This window comes from Antechinus flavipes, chromosome 2, assembly GCF_016432865.1.
Source record: "Antechinus flavipes isolate AdamAnt ecotype Samford, QLD, Australia chromosome 2, AdamAnt_v2, whole genome shotgun sequence".
In the NCBI taxonomy this organism is placed as follows: domain Eukaryota; kingdom Metazoa; phylum Chordata; class Mammalia; order Dasyuromorphia; family Dasyuridae; genus Antechinus; species Antechinus flavipes.
This window is the reverse complement of record NC_067399.1, coordinates 143449353-143471963: the sequence shown is the minus strand read 5'-3', so window position 1 is coordinate 143471963 and position 22611 is coordinate 143449353. Positions and strand designations below refer to the sequence as shown.

The following is a 22611-nucleotide window of genomic DNA, read 5'->3' as shown; positions in this document are numbered from 1 at the left end:
TATCCCTGTTCCTTAAAGTTCTTTCTTCTTGGGTGATCATTGTGACTGTGTCTTCTGATAAATCCTATGCACTAAGTCTCTCCTTTTTCTCAGGAAGGGAAGCATAAAGGAAGTCTTAAATGACAGCTAGGTGACAAGATGGAGCCCTGGGCCTGGAGTATGGAAGGCCTAACTGAATTCTAATCCAGGCTCAGACATTTACTGTGTGATCCTGTCTTCTATCAGTTTCTCCTCTGCCTCAGTTTCCATAATTGTAAAAGGAAAATAATTACAGTACCTGCCTCTCAGGGTTATTGTGAAGATCAAATGAGATACTTGTAAAGTGCTTAGCATAGTACGTGGCATTTGGTATACGTTTAATAAATATCTATTCACTTTCCTCCTATCTTCTAGTTTTCAGGAATAATGATGTAGTGCCCAGACCCTCTTTCAGTCATGCTCTTGCAACTTTTCTAGTCATCTGTCCAATAACATCCTTTACATTCATCTTTTTCCTAAGCAATTTTTCATTGTTAATATGTATCAATCTACTCATGCTCATCCTTTGTCTCTCCTTTTCCCTTTGGGGGCCACCAGCTTGAATTGTTCAGACACTGTGGTGGTTCATGATTCATTATACACCATCACCAAAAGAATACCATAGATGCTTAATAAATGTTTGCTAATAGGTTAATGAAAAGATGAGCCTATATTTTAGAGAGCAGATTGGAGTCATTAAAAGAAGGATACAATTTCCCAAATTCATTCTAGCCTTTCCTCCTATTGGGCATCCAGTCTATTGTTCATCCACAGGATCTATATACTATGACTATATAGCCCAGTTCCATGGGCTCTCCATCCAAATGTATATAAACTGCTGCATAAAGTAGCAAAAATTAGAACCATATCTTATGATTTCCAAAATATCTATAGTTAAAAACTAGAGGAATCAACAAAATTGTCCTTGACTTCGACTTCAAAAACATTTATGAAAAAAGAAAATAGTTATCCATACATTTCTTGAATAGGGCAAAAATATACAAGTTTTCAGGGGAAAAGGTGATGTTGATACATTCACAGTATATTAAAAATCAAGGCTCAGAAGAGCTACTCAAAATATTTAATTATAATAAAGTTGTTAAGTATCATTCTCAGATACCTGAAATAGAGAAGCTAAGATGAAACCTTTTTTTAATTCATGATAATCAATAAGCAATCAGATTATGTCTCTCTGTGGTCCAGATTTCACCAAAAGGACAAGCAAATTTCTGAGATCAAGTGTAGTTTGATTAATCTATATTTTTCAAAGGATAGTTTTTAAAATTTTAAAATTAGACAGCATTACAAAGTTAGATGTATTTGTTAAAAACCAAACACCTGGTTCTGATCACAATAGTACAGAACATTCTGTGGATTAAAAGACAAACAATTTCTGAGATCAAATGTAGTTTGACTAATTTATGTATATTTTTCAAAGGACGGTTTTTAAAATTTTAAACAGTATTAGAAAGTTAGATGTACCTGTTGAAAACCAGTCACCTTGTGTTCTTATTGCAATGGTACAGAACATTCTGTGGACTTTAGAAGTATAATAGTCAAAAATAGCCTGTTCCCTAAATAATTTTCTTGTGCCAATGATGCCAATCTATTTGGGCAACACTTGCCAAATTCTACATTAATAAATGCAAATCAAGTATCCTATCAGTCTGAGCAGAATAAAGACAGGCTGACTATTCCAAGATGTTCTAATGCTGTAGCTGCAATTAGAATAAATCCATCGATAACTGGAAAATAGAACCATTCCTGTCAGTCAGATTTATGGGCAAAGGAAGAATTTAGGATTAAATAAGATATAAAGAGCATTATAAAATGTAAAATAGATAATTTTCATAATATCTAATTAAAAAGTTTTTGCACAAAAATCCCTCAATGCAATCAAAATTAAAAGGAAAGTTTTCCTTATAATTTCTTTCCTGGTAGGGGTAGGAGAAATTTTGCACAAGTATCTCTGATAAAGGTCTCACACTTCTCAGATATATAGAGAACTCAATCAAATTTATAAAAATACAAATCATTCCGTAATTGATAGATGCTCAAAACATATAAACAGACAGTTTTCAGACAAAGTAATCAAAGATATCTATAGTTATATTTTTAAAAAATGCTCTAAATCATTATCAATTAGAGAAATGTGAATTAAAACAACTCTGAGGTACCACCTTACACCTATCAGATTGGCTAATATGACAAAAAAATTGAAAAAATCAATTCCATTGATGGGAATGTGAGAAAACTGGGACACTAATGCACTATGGTAAAGTTGTGAACTAATCCAACCATCCTGGAGAGCAATTGGTCTTGTGTCCAAAAGGTTATAAAACTGGGCTGGATAGCCACTGCTAGGTCTAGATTCCAAAAACATCCAAAAAAAAGGGAAAAGGACTCATATGTACAAAAATATTTATAATGGCTCTTTTTGTTGTGGCTAAGACAAAGGTATGCCCATCAATTGGGGTATGGCTATAAAAGCTGTGATATATCATTGTAATGGAATATTGTTGTGCTATGAGAAATGACAAGCAAGGTCATTTCAGAAAAACCTGGAAAGACATATGAACTAATACATAGTGAAATGAACAGAACCAGGAGAACACTATGCACAATAATGGCATTATTGTTTGATAAAGAATTGTGAATGAATTAGCTATTCTCAGCAATACAGTGATCCAGGACAATCCCAAAGAAATTATAATCCCAAACAGAAATTTTAGTCACCAAAAGAGAAACATACCTTAGTAACTACTTAAAATTTTGTTTCAAATACTAATTCTGTAAAAAGAGAATGATGTTATAATACCCAGAAGTTAACTCTGATATTTATTATTTTATATATTATGTTGAGGTATTTATTTTCACCTTTCATAAGAGACAGTGAAAGAAAGAAACAAAGAAAGAAAGAAAGAAAGAAAGAGAAAGAAAGAAAGAAAGAAAGAAAGAAAGAAAGAAAGAAAGAAAGAAAGAAAGAAAGAAAGAAAGAAAGAGAAAGAAAGAAGGGAGGGAGGGAAGGAGGAAGGAAGGAAGGAAGGAAGGAAGGAAGGAAGGAAGGAAGGAAGGAAGGAAGGAAGGAAGGAAGAAAGGAAGGAAGGAAGGAAGAAAAAACTGATTACAGATTGATTAGAAAAAAAAACATTTTTTAAGTATACCCTGAGAACATAAAAATTTAATATAATTCCCATCTTTTCCTTATTTACAATTCTATGGTAAGAGCCAACATTAGTTTGAGAAAGATCTCTGTTTAGAGAATCAAAAGCGAAAGGGCTTAAATCCCAAATCAACAACTTGGGCAAGTAGCCATCTTCCTGAGTTTCACTTTTTTCTGTGAAACAGGGGTGAGAGTTATACCATGACACCTTCTGAGGTCAATATGAAAACCGCAAGGTATATAAATTGTTCAGCAGAAAGACATATTCAGAAAGTATTACTATAATCCCTCACTTGACTTTTTTAATGATGAACCTGAAGTAAGCTGGTGAAAAATTAAATTGAAATACGGCATTTATTATTGCAAAAAAAAGTGATTTTTTTTAATGGTTGAAACAAAAATTGTTACAATTCAAAAAAGATGATAATCAGAATGTAAAACATATTTACATAACGCTTTAAACTTTACAAAGATATTCTCTGTAGCCCCATGAGATTAGGAGGTAAAATAGTGTCTCCAGTTCATAGATGGGGAAACAAAGGCTCCAAGGGAAAATTATTGCCCAAAGTTACAGATTTGGCAACTAGCATGCTTAGGATTGGAATCCAGGTTTACAAATCTTTCCATCAGAAAATCCTAGTAAGGGATTAAGAAAGGCTATGAAAAAGGTAAAGATTCAAAATCAGTATAAATTGGAATTAGATTATAGAAAAGAAAAGAGGAAATTATGCTGTGGAAAGCATTATCTTAGTTTGCTGAGAAGCATACCTTGGTTTACAAATAGCCCATTGCAACCACTTGACATTGATTGTCTAAGTGGAAGGTCATCCTTATAAGAGATGTTGATTAGTGATACTAACTACTTAAAGTTTTATTTGGGCTTAAAATGAATTCAAGATGACCCAGAAATTACCTTTAAATGAAAAAATTCTCTCATGTTTGCTTTCCTTTTTTCCATGTAAGCTGATCTGAAAGTGTTCCGTGATGCATAACCAATAGCATAAACAAAGAAAAGCATACATAAAAATAGGTCTCTAGGAATAAAAACTATGATACTCAATTGCATAAGTACATAAGTTACAAATGTTAGCATATGGTTAACAAATAGCTTATACATTAAATGTTGGCAGGTATGATGGTTATTTCAAGTCAAGGGAGAGAAAACCATTTGTCTTAGTTCTGAGAGTGCAATGAAAGGAGCAAAATGTTTCTTATTGTAGATAAGTTTTTTAAAAGATGTTTAATATTTATTAAGCACATACTACATTCAAAACATCGTACTAAGAGATTTACAAAGATAAGTAAAAACAGGTTGGAGTGGTTTTGCCTGAATTACCTGGATAATTATGTCCTTGAAAGATTGATGAATATAAATAATCAATTGAAGAGACAAAATTCTGTACTTATTTCCTATGTGGGAGAAAATACTGGATTTCACATTATATATATTTCTAATGGTCATTTTATGAAGCTGATAAAATCATTAGTCTTTCAAGGGTTTCCTCCTTGAAATAATATCTCTATTCTAGGGTCCTTAGATCCCCATCTATTCTAAATAGATACAAAATACTGTCCTACTGTGATCACTTCACTGACTAATATTTTTTCCTCAATGACATAGTTGGAAATCTCTCAAAAAGTTTTATTGATGCCTTTTGTTTTGATGTTAGTCATTTCCCTGTATTTCCAGCCCCTCCCTTCATTGGGAGTCCTGTTTACAAAGTGAAACCAGTAAGCAAGACCTGTAACTCAAGAGGCCACTCTCAAAGACAACATATACACAACGTCCCATATCTACTAACTTTGGAACCAGGCTTGGTAAGGTAATCTACTCTCTATTCTCTCACTTTCTTAATTGGTATAACTATTTTGTGTTGATTAAGCTTGTGCAGGAAATGATAATGAGTCAACATTTTTGCCTTTTCCCATGTCTCATTGACTCATTTAAATAGATTGGACTGAAGCTATTGAAATTGAAATGTCTTCTCATTTTTAGCATTTTTCTGATTTTATTTTACTTATACTTTTGCTATATTAATAAACTGGAAATTAGGGAGAGAGAAAGTAAATAATTCATTAATTACAACATAATTTTAAAACTTATTTTAATTCTAGTGGATAGAATTTTAAACCTAGAATCAGGAAGACTGAGTTTAATTCCAGCCTCAGATACTATTGTAAGTGGGCAAGCCATCTAACTTCTGTTTGCTTTAGTTTCCTCATAGGGATAATAGGAGCATCTACCTATTATGGTGGTTGTGAAAATCATATAAGATTATCATTGTACAAGCTCTTAGCACAATGTCTGTCAGTAAGTACTATATAAATGCTAGCTGTTATTATATTGTAGACAGTTAATAGTAAAAGACAGAGAATAAATTAGAAATGTTGAGGGGGAAAAAAAGGAGAAGAGAAAGAAAAAGAGAAAGAGAAGACAACAACAATATGTCTCAATTTTCCTCACTCCAAGGAGATCCCAGGAGGCAGCTAAGTATCTAGAGTACTAGATTTGGGGCAGCTAGGGGGTGCAGTGGATAGAGTCTGTGACTTCTATTCCCGACTTCAGGAGGACCTGACAAATTTGACCTGAGAGACTTAATACTTCCTAGCTGTGTGACCTTGGACAATTAACTCCAATTGTCTCAGCAAAAAAAAAAATAGAAATAAAAAAGAGTGTTGGATCTGAGTAGAGGATCTGGATTCAAATACCATCTCTTCCAGTTATGAGATTTTTATGGCTGTGAATGTGTCATTAACTTCTCTAGGTCTCCATTTTCTCAACTGTGATAAAAGAATTGAACAAGATAACCTCAGAAGTCCTTTCCCATATCTATGATTCTCTTTACTCTTTCTCCATTCCATGTAAGTCAAACACCATCTCATGTAACTTTAGAACTCCCTAACTGCATGTGATCTCCTGATATTCTATCTGTGACCCCTATCTTACTTCTCATGAGGAATAATAGATTTATTATTTACCTTTATTGTATACTCCAGGCCCTTGACCTAATTTTTTCCTAGTCCATCACCTTCACTCTGTCTTCACTTATTCCCAAATCCATCCAGTCTCTATAATAGTTGGAATTTGGAATAGATATTTTCCATGTAATCTTCCATCTCTAGCTCTATGTTCCTATGATCTTGTGTCTTCCAGGAATAGTCATTTCACTGTCTCATTCACTATTACCTTAAAATTTTTTAATCCCCTGATTTACTACAGATCCTACTTTGTGAGTCTTCACAGCTGTGTAATACTTACCATCTAATTTCTCTACTAATGCTTCAGGGATGCTTAGCATACTTGAAATTTGAAATCAAATTTTATTTCACCCACTGCTAATTTATAGTGAGACTGAATGTGAACTCAGGTCTTTTTTATTTCAGCTGCTCACTCTTTCCACTGTGCCATCTAGCTGCCTCAATAAACACTTGAAAAATGTTTCCTGAATGAAGTAATGATGACATTTATTTGAACTTCTTTAGGAACATTTAACCTCCTCTAAATTCTAATGCTTAGACATCTAAGACACAGAAAGGCCAAGAATCTTGTCCAAGGTCGCATAGAAAGTCAGCAGCATAGTTAAGATGGCACAGATAGAACTCAGGGTCCCTAGTCTATCATACTTGGATCTTTTTTTCTCTCCTGCAGCCTTGTCTTTGGAGTCTTATGAGAGCCCAAAATGAAAAATAAATGCTACATAAATAGGAGTGTTTTCCCCCTAAATTTGCCTTGCCCTAGCAAATCACAATAATATTTTGCATTGACAAAATGACTGCTTTTTCTGGAGTTCACAGCACTTAACACATTCCCACATTAATCCTTAGAGTACTCCTGTGAAGTAGGTGGGTGGCAAGCAATTTCAAATCCCTTTCTTTGCTGCCTTTCCAAGTCTTTCCTCTCAGTAGCTCAAGGAAAGCCATGAACTACTTTAGTTATAAGATTATGATTCACCCATCATTTCCCATTAACTCTATTAAAACAACTTTTTTACCTCTTAATGTCTGGGCAGCCAAGTGTGTAGGGAATTCAAAGAAACCCACAGACTGTCCAAGATGATGCACATGTGTGATCAGATATTAGATACAACTTCCTTTGTCCAGACTTGGAAAACTCTTACAGGACAAATAGGATTACATGTGATATTCCGGCAGCCTCCTAAACCATACTTTATTCCACCTCTCTTACAGTCTTCCTTTTTTCCTCATGGCCTTATACCTGAGATTAGCCCTCAAGGAAAATCCTATGCAGTTTTCCAGAATGTGGTTTTGTTTTTATTTTCCCCAAAGAAATTCTGTTTAATTATCCACATTGAATAATTATTATATATACCATATGCAGTATTCATTATATGTATGTTATTCTCAGTATTCTCTTTGCAGTTGGCCAAAAATAGTTACATCTGTTTGCAGGTATTTGGTCAATTTCCCTAGTATCAGACATCGTTTCTTCCTTTTAGATATCTTCCTCAAGTATCTAGAACTTTCATATTGTCCCTCTGCTTGCTAAGAGTTCCCCATTATAAAAATCCACCTGTTCTCTCCAGGCAAAAGGTCACATTAACAACCTTTCCTGACCTATCCATCAAAACTGTGCCCCATTACTGCAACTTCTATTCTCCACTAACCAGTTGGATGAATTGTTCTGTAATAATATGCTGGAATATGTGTTACATTAGATTTTCTCACCTATCAAACAAAATATATGAATTTAAAATTGTTAATTCTTATTAAGATAACTTCCCTTCCCACCTTGCCCATTTAAAAAAGAAAAAACAAAAACAAAAACCATGGAATAAACATTCATAGTCAAGTAAAACTAAATCCTGCATTTGGCCATATCCAAATATATCTTGGGATAATGATAGTGATAAAAGTCTGACTAGACAGGACAGAGCAAAGAAGGGGAACATGAGCACAGCTTGATTGATAAGATGAAGTAAAGGAGAAAATGCTGGATATGACATTTGTTTTCCTGGTTCTGCTTTGTTTAAGTGTGTAAGTGTTACTTGTGCTTAAGTCCTTAGATGTTTTCCCAAGTTTATTTGAATTCTTCATATTAGTTGGTTTTTTATGATGCAATAACATTCTATTAAAAATCAATTCCACAATTTGTTCAGTTATGCCCCAATCAATGGGCACTCACTTTGTTTCCAGATTAACAGTTAAGAACTGTTCCATTTATTCTACTATCAGAGTATCAGAAAGTTTTAGTCTTTAGAGGTCATCGGGCCCAATTTTCTAATTTAACAGGTAAAGAAATTGAGGCTCTTTTTATAAGAAAATTCCATTCACTCTAAAAGCAAGCCACAAAACCAAATGTTTTATTTCAGCAAGAAAGTCTGCAGTCATATATCTGTACTCCTTCTGCCAGTAAAAATTTCTTGCAAAAAAGTCCTCATTCATAATAACTGCCGAATAGAGCAGCTTATAGTACCCCCCCCCCACTGTGCTATTTAATTAAGTTTATTTAGCAATAGCAGCATTGTGATATAATGGTAACAATACTAAACAGGGAGCCAACACATCACCCTTATTCTGTGTAACTTTGGGCAAATTACTTAGCCTCTAAATCTCAGTTTCCTTGGTGAAATAGAAAAGTAATAATAAACAACTACCGCATAACATCATGGACGCCAGTAAAAGTTCTTTAAATTCTTTCAAAGAAGGGACTTTGTCACTGCAAAGCCCTAGTGTTCTTTACTAGTACTTATTGATATAATAGTTTTTTTCCTATGTCACTCAAAATTCTTATGTGAAGTCACTTAACCTTATGGTACATGTGCAACATATGAAATGAGAATGTTACCTCCATTTTACCTCCATACTTCCATTTTACAGAGTTAGACACTGAGAGGCAGAAATATCCTGATGTTTGTGGTTAAGGACCCACCGCCTCTTAACCCCTAATTTCCTATCTTAGCTCTTTGTTCACTTGTCTACTCCCAGATTCTTTGCCTTCTTTGCTCTTCTGTTCCTCTTACCACCAGAATTCTGGTGGTAATTCTCTCAGAGCTTACACTAAATCAGCATTTGGGTTACTACCTTTTAATTATTCAGAATTATATACATTTCTGCTCCTACAATAAACTAGGAAAAGGGTAACATTTTCTAAGACATATGTGTTTAGAATTGCTGGCAGATTTGTAAACTTATTAGAGCCTCTACACAACATATAATTAAGATCAAATTATCCAATAGTTAAAAATAGTGGCTGCCATTATTCTGCCATTGAGACACAAAGAAAAAAAAATGTAGTTTTACTTACCTAATGCCCAACTTTTTCCCCTGATATTTTCAAAGAGGGGTAGGTATTTATAGTTATGTGCCTCTATGAACCAAGACAATTTGTTAGTGTCAGAAACGTTGTCACTGAAAGAATAAATAATATGAGCAATCTAGGAAGAGAACATAGAAGCAAAGGCAAGGGGAATGAGAAGGGAGAGAAGGGAGCAGAGAAACAAGGAAAGAAAAAAAAGGCTGTAAGGGGCTCCAACACTCCTTTTTTCTTGCCTTCAAGGCCTTCTATCCTTTGGCCTCTTCTTAATCTGAGATCTCTGAATATGTTTTTGTAAACATTTTGATAACTGCATTTCAATATGATTGATTTCCTGTGAATAGTACCTAGTTTATTTTATGTAGCCTTTGCCATCTGCTAAGGGAGTTTGTGACACTAAAAAGGTGAATCTTCCCAATTACTACCAGTCAGATAAGTTATCTTTTCTGTGAAGAGGAACACTTTAGAAGGACTGAAGCAAGCAGTTTCTCCTGCCCATAACCAAAACATTTGTGTAATAAGAAACTTGGTGAGGAATATTCAGGAAAATATCTTTCGTTAATTGCCTTTCTAAAATAAGGATAAAGATGGGGAAAAGATTTATCTGCCAATATGATATATTCTACTTTGAGAAATTCAGTCAGCTTACAATTTTCTTTTTTTTTAGTTTTCTTACTAATAAATTATCAATTGCAAATAAAAAATTCTATCAGTGGACAAGAATTAAATAAATACATGAAACTGTTGTTCAAAGATGTTTTTAAAGATAATATTCTTCCATAAAATTTGCAGTTTATTGCTTGTAGTCAATCAACAAGCAATTAAGCATTCACTATATGCTAGGCACTGGGTATACCGACTCAAGCAAAATAATCCCTAGCTTTCAAGGAGACTACTGATAGAACTTAACCAGACATGATTGTGTGTGTGTGTATGTGTGTGTGTGTGTGTGTACATACATATGTACACACATTCACGTACACATACACATGTATATATGAAATGTATGTTTGTATATACAAAACACATGAAAAGAGAAAGAAAGTAGATGCAAGAAGAGCAGGAGGTAGGAGAGAAAGTTCAAATAGCATAGGAACCAGGAAAGGCCACAAGGAAAAAGTTAGTGCTTGAGGTGAATCTTGAAGGAAACCAGGGATTTTAAGAGATGTTATTTAGGAAGGGAAAGTTTTCCAGAGAAAGGGAATAGTCAGTATAAAAAAAAGAAAGATGATAAATGAAGTGTCACGTAAGGAACAGCAAGAAATCCAGAATGTTGAGCCATAAAGTACATGGAAGAGGAGTACTGTGTGAAAAGAATTTAAATTTGATCCTAGGGATAATAGGGAGCCACTGGAGTTTATTGAATAAATGAAGGGAAGTTTACGTAGCTTTAGAGCTGTACTTTATTAAAAAAAAAATCACTTTGGAAGCCATATGGAGGATAAAGTAGAATGTGATGACACTTAAGGCGTGTAAACCAAGTAGGAGGTTATTTCAATACCCCAGGTAAATGGCAATAAGGATCTGAACTAGGCTAGTAACTATGTTAGTGGAGAGGAGGGGACAAATATGGGAGATGTTGTCTAAGTGGGAAAAAAATATGTGAAGTGAATAAAACCAAAAATGGCATTGAGATTGGGAATCTGGGTAATTGCACTGTGGTGCCCTCCACAAAAAAAGAGAAATTTTGGAAGAAGGATGATTTAGGGGCAGCTTAATCTTGAGATGCCCATAGGGCATCCCAGCTTAAAATGTCCAAGAAGCATTTGAGAAATAGGACTGGAATTCATGACAGGAATACACATTTTTGTCATTTGATGATTGCAATGAAAAAAAAATCTAATTCTTCCAAGGAAATTCTCCTAAAATCCTCAAGTATGTCAGATGTGTAATGTACCAATGCACCAAAAGCAATACATGTATGTTTTAGAATACATCGAGACTCAGCTTTCTAAAGATGATATTGCAGTGATGAGGTATACTTCAGGGAGAATAGACTTTATACTTTCTTCTCCCATTTTTCTTCTCAAATTTCTTTCTTGGATCACCTGAGGAAGTTTGGGAAAAGAGATCATAAAATCTTAGTATTGGTAAACACTTTCTGATTTTGTGGTCTTCTGCTTCCAGGTAAGACTGCAATTGAACATCCACAAAGAATAGATTATTTAGCCTCCCTTTAAATAGCTCTCTGGAGATGGTCATGTGAACTTTTCCACATCAGTTAAGCTAGAATATATGTAATAAGTGGTAGAATCCTTAAATACTTAAAAAAAACTTATTAAGAAAAGGTAGCAGTTTAAAAACATAAATGCAAAAATAAAAACATGAATTATACCAAGCTGGATGTCATGTGTGCTGAGATCTTTTAGAGTACTTAATAATATTAATAATTCATAAGTTGTATCAGTGAAGTACAAGCACTGGTGGGTCCTATAAAAATGGAAAATCTTTGAATATAATCCCACCACAGACCAGGCTAAGGCCATCCTGGCTAAATACAGAGATTTTAATCACCTGGGTGATAATGATGATGATGTAGGCAATTGGTGATGACTTCTATGTACTAAAAATTCCAACATTTGGAATTTAAAACTCTTCACAGTCAAACTCCAGCCCACATTTCTAGGTTTCTTGCCCATTATTTTATTACACTATGTTCTAGCCAAATTAACCTACTTGTTGTTTACTGAGTTCTACATCGCATTCTCTTTGCCTTTGCATTGTACTCTTTTCTCATCTCTGCCTCATAGAATTTCTAGTTTCTTTTTAGGACTCAAGTTTTACCTCCTACCCAAGCCTATCTTCATGCTCCAGTCCCAAGTTCTCTCCTCACTCTGGAAATTACTCTGGAAAACACACACACACACACAATATCTTATCTCTATACATGTTTTTTTCTGCTCAGTAGAATATAATCTCCTTGAAAACAGGGACTGTTTTGGTTTACCTTTGCATTCTTTGTGCTCTGCACAGAGTCTAACATATAGTAGAAACAATAAATAAATAATATGTGGAATTACATTGATGAGTTAGGGATAATTAATATCAACATTTTACAGTTGAAGAAATGAGCATCAGGTGAAATAACTTGATAAGAGTTAAGCATCTAATAAGTAATGAAGGTGAGATTTGAGGGAGGGAGTCTTCCTGATTTCTAAATCTAATAATACATTCTCTATCCCAATCTTCATCTTAAATAGTTTCTCTCCTCAGAGAATTGCAAGACACTTGACACATAGGAGGGGCTTAATAAATGCTAGTTGAAGTGATTACTCAAAGATAGGGTAAACTACAATAGCAATGTTGGAAGGCCTCAACCAGTTGCAGAACATTCTAGCTTCCAAGTCATCTCCTTGATCCCAAAATTCTGCTGATTCACTAGTCAGTGGAGAATAGTGCTAACACTCCTTTGATTTGAGGATATCCTGGGTGCATTCTTCCCATCCATTTATAATTAGTATCGGGATAGTGAAGAGTTTGGTACTAGAGAACAGCCTCTTTAACTTAAGGATCTCCTGGATGTATTCTCTTACTCAAATATAGTTAGTATTGATGCACAAAGAATTGAATGAGCATTAGGAGAAATAGGAAGAGGCATACTTATTATAAAGAAACAAGCCTGTCCTAACAAGGATCAGTAGAACAAAGATACCTTAGTACCTTGGATTCAGGAAAACCTGGGCTCAGTTTTTATTTTTGTCACTTGTTGTATGACTGTACAACTCATTTCACCTTTCTGATGTTATCATCTGAACAACTAAAGGGCTGAAAAAATGGTCTCTGAAAGAGAAAATTTAAGGTGTGACGTCTAAATATTAGGGAGGATAATTCTGGCAAGTAAGCCATGGGTCTTAATCAAAGTGTCATTTATCTAAAACATTAGAAGGAAACTTGGTCATCATTTAATTCACAGATGAGGAATATGATGCTCATCAAACAGAATCAAACCCATTATCTCTGACTCCAAGTCAAGTGATCTTTTTATTTATTACTCAAATCACTAACTGAATAATTCAGAAGGGAGTATTGTTTTCTGGAAAGTCTACTAGTAGGAAACTTGTAGAGGACAGCCTGACCTCCCTTTTACTTAATGCTCCTTGGGATGGAGATGGAAAAGCATGTGGATAAGAATTGGGGGTGCAGTTGTGTCAGATAGTCATTCTGCTAACATTCTTCTCATCCTGAGATTAAAAATCTATTCTAGCTGCCAAGCTTTTCAGAAGCATGAATAACATTCTGAGAAATTCTGGTTTCTGACCTAATCCAGCACATAAAGGCTAAGTTTACAATTCCCTTAGATTCATACTTAGACTCTGAGAAAACAGGAGCTAGAGATTTTGAACAAGAGAAATCTGAATGGGAACAATAAACTGGCTACTTGTGGATGTCTAATTTTTTATGGTAGCAGTCAATATATGTTCCACACTCTTGGCTTATGCTCATGTGTCATAATATCTATGTGTCAGGTCCACCATACCCCTCCTGAGTCCTGTGGTTCAGTGGATCATTCCTCTCAACAGCTACTTCTCCCACGGCAAGAGCTACAGAGAAAGTCACCTTCTGCATTGTAAATGAAAATAACTCTACCCCTTTCAATCTCCTTCCCTGCATAGTGCCAGTAACCTAAAGCAATATGTAGTAAGAAGTCAGGGAATATACAAATGTTAAATCAAGGTAAATCAGCGAAACAAAAGGCAGGTAGGAAAGCAAAAGTGAAGATAAACAGATCCAGGAGGTCAGGAGCCAGATAAATTTGCAAGGAGGAATCTTATCTATCAAAGTAGAGCTAGGCAAATGGTCTGAAAGGTCTGGTAGGCAAGCAGGCAGCCAATACACATTTTTAAGTGCTATATTCTAGTGTCAACCAAGCGAAGCCTATCCCTCAAAAATCAAAGAAGCCCAAGCTGAGTTGAAAGCAGAAAAATTTTTATTAGGGGGAAAATCAGACACTAGTGCTGAGGCACCCCAGGACAAAGGAGCCCACAGCCCAGAAGAGGCAGGGGAGATTTATCTTGAAAACTGCAAAGGGGAGGTCTGGAGAAAGGCTGGAAAAAACGTAATGGACACTTTTTCAGGAACAGGGAGGACTCAGAAGCAGAGTGTTTTACAGGAACAGTTTACCACAAGGCTGGTTTGGGGTACACAGCCCAACAAGGTCAGTCAGTGAACACCAGCAAAGAATCTGGGAATGAAGAAGACTTTGGCTCACTATAGGCTCCTGATTGACTCCTTTCTGAAAATGAACTTACTCTATGTTCAGTATATCTACCTGGTAAGGTAACTCACTGAAAACGGATATATTAGCCAAAAATCAACTACAAAAACACCATGGTCCTGCCTTCATGGAGTTTCCATTCTAAAGGAGGAGGCAATATATGTACTATGTATGTACAAAATATATACAATATAAATGGAAAGTAATTTCAGAGAAAAGGCATACATAATCGGAGGGCTCTGAGAATTGGGAAAAGCCTCTTACAGGGAATAGGATTTCAGGTAAGTCTTGAGTGAAACCTAGAAATAGAAATAAAGAAGAAGGGGAGAGAACATTCCAGATTTAGGGTTCAGCTGGTGAAAAGGTATAGTCAAGAAAGGAATGGTTGAGTGTAAGGAAGAGCAAATTGGCCAAAGAAATTGGAAGTATATCCGAAGTGTTAAGAAACCTGGAAAGAAACCAGGAGATCATCATACATGGCAACAACAAGACTATATGATGATCAGCCCTGATGGACATGGCTCTCTTCAACAATGAGATGATTCTAATTGTTCAGTGATGAAGAGAGTCATCTGCACCCAGAGAGAGGACTGTGGAAAATGAGTGTGGACCACAACATAGCATTCTCACTCTTTCTGTTATTGTATGCTTGCGTTTTTGTTTTCCTTTTCAGGTTTTTTCCTTGCTAGATCCAATTTTTCTTGTGCAGCAAAGTAACTGTATATATATATGATTTGTATTAGACTTTGCAAGGATCAATGTTGAAAATTTTCCCATGCATGTTTTTGGTAAATAAAAAGTTATAATAAAAAAATTTTATTGGAATCAGGTTACAAGGGTTTTAAATGTCAAATATAGGATTTTACATTTGGAAATAATGAGGAGCCACTGAGTTTATTTGCAAGATGGAAGAGAGGAAGGGGAGAGCTATAGTCAAAATTGTGATTTAGGAAAATCTCTTTACCAAAGTGCAGGATGGATTGGAGTGGAAAGGGACTTGAGACAGAGACCAACCAGGAGGCTACTGCAATTGTCCAAGATTAAGAGATGTTGGAAAGATGGAAATAAAACTTAACAGATTGGATATGTAAGGTAAGTTCAAGTGAGGAGTTGAGAATGACACCAATGTTATAAGTATAGGTGACTGTGAGAAGAATGGGGCCCTGAAAAGCAACAGAAAAGTCAGTGAGAAAAGAGGATTTGGAGGAAAATACTATAAATCCTATTTTGGACAAGTTGAGTTTGGGATGCCTATGGGACATCCAATTTGAATGTTATTCGCTAGAGCTACCCATTTTGCTAGGTTTCTAATCTTATATTCAAGAACCTAAGAACAACACTGTTTGGAAATAAGTGACTTCTTTGCCTATGTTTAATGGCTACACAGATGATGTTACCTAAGAGATGCTTATCCACTCCAATTGCAACCGAAAAACAATAAAACAAGATAGACCACAAGTTACTTTCCTCCAAGTTAACTGATTTCTGAAATTCTTTTCTTTAACAGAAAATATTTCTGATTTAGCTAAATAATAGAATTATATCTTTGTCCCACAAACTGCTAAAACATTGTGTAATTGTTCCCATAACACTGAGATATTGAAGGACTTTATTGTATACATGATAGATAACAAACCCCAACACTCATTTGCTAAATAGTTTAGAATATGGGAATGAATTTAATTTCAGGTTGATTTGCCACAAAAAGGAAAGAGTATATACCTGTAATAAATGAAAATTTTTTCCCTAAACTAATGTCATTTCCAAGTAAAAGTCATACAGGCTGCCTATTATAGTGACAGAATGTCACAATCAAGCGTAGAATTTCAGTCAGGTGGGAAAATTTCCTAGTCAAGAGGAAATTTCCACTCGGGAAGTCAGGTCAGGAGAGTCCTACCTCATCCTATGCCAAAAGTCGCCCTCCCCACCTTTCCTTGAGACAAAACTCTACCTGAAGCAGTTTGCAGAAATTGTTTTCATTGGCTGCTGACCTCATAGATCATTGTTCAATAATATTTTTTGATAATCATGCCTGAAAACAGATTCAGTCCTCAAACTTTTTAATTAAACTTTAAGAATTCTACATTTTAGGGTAAAAAAGATACTTCATTATTACAATTTCTCAAAGACTTATCAAATTCATTTTAATAACTCAGTAGGGAAATAACTTCTTTTAAGACTATTTCACAATAATTTAGAAAAATTTCACATGGGGTATTTAAAATTCCACCAACTCACACTCCTATAATTGTGCCATTACCTTCATCCCCTCCTGGTCAGTAAAGCAGATAGAATAAAGCCTAAGGGAGAACATCAGGACGTTTCACATAAGTTTCAAAGCATAATTTACCAATAAGAATCTTAAGATCCTTATCCATATATTCCACTTCATCAGAACTTTGAGGGTGTTATGGGATATGAAACTTAATAACAAAATTAAACTATATTTGAAGGCAGTTAGATGGCACAGTAAAGACAGCACCAGTTCTGGACTTAGGAAGACCCAAGTTCAAATCCACCCTCTGACACTCTTTTGGGCAAGTCACTTGACCCAATTGCCTCCAAAGGGGGAAAATATTAGAATATACTTGAGAGAGAATAGAATCAGTGAGAAGAGATTCTTTGTCATAATCTATAGGCAGTGGGCCATTCCAGGCACAATTTCCTTGGCAAGAACTTTGGAAACAAAGGGAGTAATGGATTTAGAACCAGGGAATGCTTCAAGCTTGATCAATGATAAGATAATTCTCATAAAGACTTACCTTGGGTATATTAATAAAATTTATCTGTAAGCACTCAAAAGAGGAGTAAGCTGAATGATGGCCACCAAAGATTGTCATCTGAAAGGCATATATCAATGAAAAGTTTGGCAATTTAGACAAAGAATCATTATGCAAGTTGCCACCAGGGTGGTGCCTGTAGAAATCATGTTTGAATTTATTACCTCTTGTGTATCACAATTCGGTGATACCAACTCTGGAAAAGGAGTGACTTACCTTTCTCAATCACAAAGACCTAAGAAATTTCTTTTGCCTTGTACTTGTATTGCTGTTTCTACTTCATCTCAGCATCATTGCAGGGAGCAGAGTACTATTGTTTTAATAAATATCAGGATTTTATCCACATTCAGTAAACACAAGTTTATACACACAGCAAAGAGTTGGGTTCAAAAGATAATTTCATGATTTTCCAAATGATCTCACATGAAACTCCTTTTTTATTTAAAGTTTCACTTGTATATTTCTCTACTTTGACTGGGAGAGGCCTGAACTACAGTATTGTAGTTCCACAATATACTGTCAGGAGTGCTGTTAAAATCTCATAACTCACAGTGACCTTGGAAGGAGATTTTGTCATATTCTTCTCCCACTGGAGAGTTATTGTTGTTTTCTAATTTAAGATAAAATAGCAATATTACATGATAGATATATTTATAATTAATAGTATTTCATTTAAAAAGAGAAACTTGCCTTAATGGCAAGATATGAGAAAAAATTTTACATATGAGAAAAATTTATCATGTATTTAAAACTTATTACCAATCAGGTGATATTAATTTAATCAAATGCATTTCAAATGTATCGATTCATAGGAAGTCATTTATTTTATTAGCCTTAGCATTTTCATACTCGTTATATCTTAGTAGTTTATATAGTGCTTAGCACATCAGACTTTTTCTAGGTTTTAAAATTTGCTTTAAGGAATTTCAAAGGATGGTGCTCTTAGACACTTTTTAAATGTCTTTTTAAAATGTTTAGTCTGACTTTTCAGTTGTAATTTCAATTCCTAAATTCAAATTGCTGATTTTCTGAACATCAACAAATCTATTAACATTCCATGCAAATTAGGAAAAGTATCTTTAAATGAAAGAGCATTTTGTTCAATTGAATTCCTATAAGATTTGAATATTACAGCATCACCGGATACCATGTTACACTTCAAAAGCATGTACTTCTAACTATTAGGAAGTAGTAGTGCAAATATTTATTATCCCCTTATACATACAAAAAAATTTACTTCAGTTATCATGTAGCTTTAAAATTTTCAACCTAATCAATCTTTGATTTATAATTACTACTGGTAATATTTAGATCTCATTTTTCACAAGGACTCATATTCAGAAAATTTATAGTGACAGTCCCAGATCCCTGTAATTGCTTCTTTATTTTTCTAAGTCATCTGAAGATCCAAATTAATTCCTTTTAGTTTTCTGAATCACTAATTCTTTAACACAACTACTTAAAACAGAGCAAATAAATAATTCTTTCTCTATCAACTTACTAGTTGCCCTTGCTAAACTGTTACTTAACCCTTCAAAGTATTACAAAATTTAATTTGTAATCTTATATTGATTGGGGAAGGAAAACAGCAACTATCAAAGAGGCACTTCTTTTAAAATTCCTCCAATTTTTTTTATTATTTCAGTGCGACTAAAATTATTCCTCAAATATCCTTTTTCAAAACATCAAAACCCTTTTTAAGCCCTGCATTACTAATATGTCAGTATAGAGTCTAACTTTTCTTAATTTCTCTACCTATTCTTCTACTATCCCTACCTGTTGAAACTTATTTCATTACTTCTTTTACTTTCCTCTATTTGCTTAATTCCCTTAGTCTTTATTTTCTAATCATACAAGCAATCTTTACTCCACTGAATTTTGCTTTATACTTCGGCACAAGTTTTTATTACATAAAATCAATTAATTGTAAGACTGTCACCCTTTTTTGGAATCCTTTTGGCTTATAAATTTCCTTCCAATTTCTCTATGGTCTATAGATTTTTTTTTAATGTAACAATCAAATAAATCCAAATACAACTTACTGAGAATAACTGAAAGGTTCCTCATAGTTAATCTCTTTTATTCCAGAAAAGAATTGTATAAAATAGATTATTATGTTATTTGGTTAAAAGTTATAGGTTTCCATCTCATCAAAAGAGGAGTTAATTTCCTAAATCCTTATTTTAATTTAATTTAACTTTGAATTTACCTAAAGGAAATAGTTACATAATTAATAATGATAATAATTTAAAATTTTTAACTTTTACAAGGGCCATTAACTGCCAAGATTTCAAATTTCAGGGTCCACTATTTTGAATGTATTTATGCTTTAATTTATGTTTGACAATGAGGGAAGAAATGTCCAGAAATTATTTGTAGTTTCCATTTTGGTCTTCCAAAATTCCTGGTTTTTATATTAATATTTATATACCATTCACTCATTTAATTTGATCTTTTGTAGTTTGAGCATCGTCTGTCATGTGTGCGTGCATTTAATTTGTTCCTATACATTCCTATAATGCTATGTTCTTATTTAATTCTATCCTTAATATAAAACTTACCCTAACTTTTCATAGCCTTCACAGAAAAAAGTAAATCTTACTTATTTTCTTACTTGATTCATGGTTTTAAGAAGAACTTTTCTTTGTGGATTCAAAATTCCAAAGGAATTCACTTTCACTCTGGGAGTCCCAATGTTGGACCAAATGGAGCTTGTTTAGTGTCCTCAAGTCAGTTGTTTGAAAGCAATAAGCAACAGAAGGTTAAATAAATTCCAACTTAATTTACTTTTTTATTCCCTTGGAGAATGAAGGTGGTCTAGAATTTTCCTTTTCTGATTTCTAATAAAAAAACAGACAGCAACACATTTCAATCTTGAACAAATGTTTCTTTTTAAATTCTGAGTTGCAGAAATATTTAAATTCATAGGAGTTTTATTCAAATTTCTTCTGTACTATTTTCCTAAGTTTTTCTTATTTTAACACTTCTCTGAATTTTACTGAATTTCTACTAAACAAATTTCATGATTAATAAACAGTTCTTAAAATTCAAACTGCAGTTTTACCATCTATTTCTAGTCATTTTAAAGTTCCCTTTTTATGTAGTAACTGCTCTGTCAATTTTTTATTTTTTCCAAACTTTACATGAAGTTTGCTGGTACCCCAAAAGCTTATCAAAATATTTCATAGAAACATCCAAATTCAGAAATTTTCAGTAGAAAAATTAATTATCCATTCTCATAAATTTGGTTTCTAATTAGTTTTTGTATTTTATATTGTAATTAATATTTGCATCTGTCTTCATCTCAGCATTCTCCAAAATTGCCAGTGTTGAAAACAAAAAAAAAAAAAGAGAGAGAGAGAGATTTGTCTTTCGTTATGATCTTTGAAAAGGTTGGGTTTTTTCCTCCCAGCCTATTTCTATTGGTTGATCAATCTTTAAAAGAAAAGGTATAAGTAAAACACTTGCACAAAGAAGGCATAAAATAATAGCATACCACAGATAAAACAGATACTTATACAAGTAGGCCCTTTAAAAAACAGTGGACATGTCCCATAACTTATGACTATTTTTAGTTTCTTTGATGTGAAAAGAAAGAAGTTATAGTTACCAAGATGACCTGCTTGTTGGTATTACAAATTTTCCCACAATCTTTACTCATTTCTTTATGAATTTTGCTTTCTCTTTGAAAAAAGGTTAAAGAATTTAGTGTGCACAAATTTAAGATCCATTTAGACATGGGAATGCTTTAGCAAGATCTTTCTTTCTGAAAAGTTTCAAATATTGTAAAGATTCATACTGAGTTTCCCAATAATATTAGTAATTTATTTGATCTATGTGAAGTTCAGGAAAAAGCCTTAATTTTCTGAGGGTAGAATAATCAAAACTTCCAAATATTTGCCAAAACAAATCACCTGAGTTCCTAGTACTTTCTTACTATACCTTGCATATGGCTCTTTTCTTTTATCATCCCCAACTGGATGGAGAGCTTATCTCATTCCCATGAGATATAGATCAAAAAAGAATTTAACTCTTTTATTAATAAGAAATTTGCCTAAGGGAGATCCATCCTATAGGAATGCTTGTCATGGCCCCATTATCTCTATGTGAACATCCCACCAAAGAGGTTTCTTCACAGGAGCTCTCTTGAGGGAATTCTATGGGGACATCCCAACTCATAATTCCAGGGATTCCCTATTTTGTCCTAATGTGTCTGCTGAGAAGATTCAGAAGGCATTCCAAAAAGCCTCAAACTTTAGATTAAAATCAAATTTTAGTAAGCTCCTATAGTTAAAACTGTAAGAAGAAAAAAGGAAGCTGGATAACTGCAGATAACTGGAGTTAGCAGGTTTCTTAGGCTGGCTGGCTTCCCAGACCTTTCAGTCAGTTAGCTGAGATGCTTGACTGGCTGAAAAGAAGAAAACAGTAATTGCAAAATAGTCCTTAGATTTTTCTAAATTCTCTTTTCCAAAAAGAAAAAAAAATTGATGGGGGGAAGATTAATGTGGTGCATACTTTAAAACTGATAGCCACTTTCTAACAGTTTTCAATTTTTCTTAATTTCGAATTCACCTGACTGCTCTAGAGTCTTTCTAACTATAAGTTTTCTAAAGGGTAAGAACACATTTAAGACAAAATGGCTGCTAGTTTGTATTTCAAGCCAAATTGGAAACCCCTTTCAAAATTAAAGTGACAAGACCATAAATTTAGAAGCAATTCTGCAGTTTGGAGAAGCTTCCTATGGCCCAGAGATTTCTGATGATGGAAGATCAAAGAGGAAGCCAGCCTTCCAGGGCCATGCTTCTTAAGGGAATCAAAACATGAAAATTCATCCGGGAAGCTCCATTTATGGTAGCCTTAGGGAAAGTAGCATATAGGAGGCTATAGTTCACACCTTGAGTCTCATCTGGGTCACCAGAAAGTGATCCTCAAAATTCTAATCCAATGTGCATCAAAAGTATTCTGAGGCACTCTATCCATTTTTAATTTATTAGAATCTGGAGATCCCTAATTAATTGGGTCAAAGATCTCCCTCACAATCAGGGACCTCTCCCTATGGGTTCCAGATACTTTTATATCCTCCAGAGAACACTAAGAAGCATTTGTTAAGCACTTCCACTGTCCTAGGAACCTTGCTAAGCACTAAAGATACAAAGAATGG

The 22611-nt window shown here is 34.1% G+C and overlaps 1 long non-coding RNA gene across 3 annotated transcripts in view; it reads left to right on the top strand.

Moving 5' to 3' along the window:
* The first annotated feature begins 4905 nt into the window (after nt 1-4905).
* LOC127548343 (uncharacterized) overlaps nt 4906-22611 on the top strand; it is a 47017-nt gene continuing 29311 nt past the window's right edge. The window contains exon 1 of one of the 3 annotated variants that reach the window (XR_007950361.1): nt 4906-4999. This is a non-coding gene — a long non-coding RNA (uncharacterized LOC127548343). Of the gene's footprint in view, nt 5005-15678; nt 15763-22611 lie in introns of those variants that run through there. The other 2 variants (XR_007950363.1, XR_007950362.1) reach the window with 2 other exon arrangements.